At 41.7% G+C, this 2,721-nt stretch overlaps 1 long non-coding RNA gene across 1 annotated transcript; it reads right to left on the bottom strand.

Annotated features, from left to right (window-relative positions):
• Nucleotides 1–948: 948 nt before the first annotated feature.
• On the bottom strand, nucleotides 949–2,277 carry LOC129156201 (uncharacterized). The gene is made up of 3 exons (XR_008560328.2): nucleotides 2,192–2,277; nucleotides 1,222–1,282; nucleotides 949–1,134 (listed from the first exon to the last, which is right to left on the bottom strand). It is a non-coding gene; the product is annotated as an uncharacterized lncRNA (long non-coding RNA).
• Nucleotides 2,278–2,721: the final 444 nt, after the last annotated feature.

The raw sequence follows: 2,721 nt of genomic DNA on the forward strand, positions 1-2,721 counted from the left end.
TAGTGTTTTTGCTCTTATATTGGATTTACCATTCTTCAGGATTCCTGTCGACCTCATTGGATACTGACCTCTACTCCAGGATTTGGATATTCAACACACGGACCTTATCACCACCCTCCATAACCCACCTCTCATCTCACCCAGTGCCCCATCCACCAGGACGCCCCGCTTCTCTCCACCTCTGCTCCCTCTCCTGCGCTTCCCCCGGCTCTCTACCTCTCCCTCCTCCAGCCAACACATACACCCACCACAGTAAGTCTGCTGAACACCTCTGCCTGCATACAATGGATTTTGAAACCAGAACCTAAGCTCACCTGTGTTCTCCCTCCTCCAGATGCTGAGCTGTTGTTGCAGTTCCAACCACAGACTTATCTGTGCACCTTAAGTTCCTCCTTATAAATAAATCATTTTTTCCATCAGTTTTTGGTCAGTGTTGTATTCTGCATGTCTTGGGTTAAGTACCTTCCTCCAAACATGACACTCCTCCTCAAAGAGCAAATCTGTTCAGCACATTCTGACAGACAGACCACCATTCTTCTGTCATGATGCTGTACAGGACATTTTTAGAGTTTTTCTTTTTAAAGATAAATAGGATTACATTTAAATAGCAATACTTTCACATTATCATTTTCCCACACTTCTGTATAACTGTATTTTGTTGTTTTTCAATAAAGAATGACAAACTATTTAAGTTTGGTTTTTGTTGCACACAAATATATATCTGTAAAAAATATCTACAAAGCTAATGTTTACATAACAAGTATGATTGGGTTTTGCAATACGGCACTCAAGTTTATTTTAGTAAGATTTTTAAACCAAGTAAAGTTAGTTAAGAACACATTTCTATTGTCTGCTAAGAAACTGTTGGGATTTAAAATGGGCCTGTTGTACAAATAACTTGTAAATGATTATTCCTCACTTTTGTCTTAACCAAAGAAATTCCAGTAATTGAGCAAAAACATTTATTTTTAACACTACAGTTTATAAAACAGGGCGCAAAGTGTCGGCACATGTATGTATGTCGATGGTCCGCCCCAACCGAACCAGGAGACACAGACGTCAGGGAGGCCAAGGTTGTCTCTGCAGCTCTCTGGGCACCACGCCTCACTCAGCTGTCTCCAATGATCCAAATGGCTATGGAGAAAAAAATAACAGGTTTGTCATAATTGTTTAAAGTACAAAACCATACATGAAGTGGTGAGACAGGTATGTGGAACTTACACTTGCTTTGTGTAGCTGATGTTGGAGACACACAGGCTGCCATGGTGACATTTAAACAGATCTAACAAAAAAATAAAAATGAAAATTAAAAACTCCCAGACCTCATGTCATATTTACTAATCAGCTATGGCTGATTTATTGTTTGGATCACAGTGAGTTACACTAATTCTAATATGTTTTTATTTCTATTATACATACATACTTTTTAACTGTTATTTTCACGACTGTTATCAGGCTCTCTTGTTCTGGTTCTGATGATAATTCCGTGTCTTCCAGTAAGTTATCTTGTGCTTACTTCATCTGTAGAATGTCTCTTTACTTTTGGTAAATTGTACTGAGTCCAGAATAAAGACTAGTTGGCTGTACAAGATACAAACAAGTATCACATTTTGGAAATATATGAAATGTATTTACGCTGCTAATTTAGCTCGAATACTAATAACTGCAATATTTTCCGGACTATAACTCGCACTTTTTTACATATTCTGGCTGGTCCTGCTACTTATACTCCGGAGCGACTTATATAACAAAATATGTAGGCTACACCGCGCTGCTGCGGGCCGACTCCGACCCACACAAGAATGAGTTCCCCTGTCCCGCTGGGAGGGTTTCAAACACCGCCAGCATCTGTTAGAGCCTGTGGCGGGGTGCTGAGGGCCGGCTCCAGCCCAGGAATGAGCTGTCCTCGCCGGCCGGGAGGGTTTGAAACACCGCCATCCTCTCCTCTGCTGGCTGTTGTTCATTCTGTTATGGTTACCGGTGCTTGTGTTGCTATGTGAAACGCTTGGTCTCAGATTTTGTAAGAAAGATAATAAAATGTCCCCCCAAAATACGACTTAAATATATTTTCTCTTATTAATGATACATTTAATGGCTGGTGCGACTCAGGAGTGATAGCGCCGAAAAAAACTGTACTGAAAACTTGCTCAAAGCAAAATGTTTTCATTACGGAAATAAATTATAAACTTACCGATTTAAAACTTTTTTAATACAGGTACTTCTCACGAACAGGCGCAGAAAACCTCCACCTAAACTCCGTGTAAGGTTCAGGTCGATGGGTGTTCCAGTTAGCTCCGGTTGGGTTGAAGCTAGGTGGCTACATCCGTTAGCTCGGCTCCCACCTCCGCTTTAGCTTTGGGTTAGCCAGGGTTAGCTTCAGGTTAGCTCGTAGCTAGTTCGCCTGGGTGTCGTCACTCGAGCCCAGCCTTACAGCCACACCCTCAGCGCCTCCTCTCTTCCCTTTTATGGAATTGTCTGGGCTGGACGGAACCTGTGACACGGTCAAAATGGCGGTGGTGGCCACCTCCCATTATAGACAACAAACGTGTTATTGAAGCCAATGGAATCCGTTTGTCCAGTATATGTACAGTCTATGGTTAATTTGTGTGAAAACAAGGTCCAATCAGGCTGAAACGTTACAAGAAGGTAGAATCTATTGAGTTGTAAGTGATCTGAACGTTTCATGATGATCGCACATTCCTATAGGGGGTCAAACCATGT

This window comes from Nothobranchius furzeri, chromosome 13 (genome assembly GCF_043380555.1).
Source record: "Nothobranchius furzeri strain GRZ-AD chromosome 13, NfurGRZ-RIMD1, whole genome shotgun sequence".
Lineage (NCBI taxonomy): Eukaryota > Metazoa > Chordata > Actinopteri > Cyprinodontiformes > Nothobranchiidae > Nothobranchius > Nothobranchius furzeri.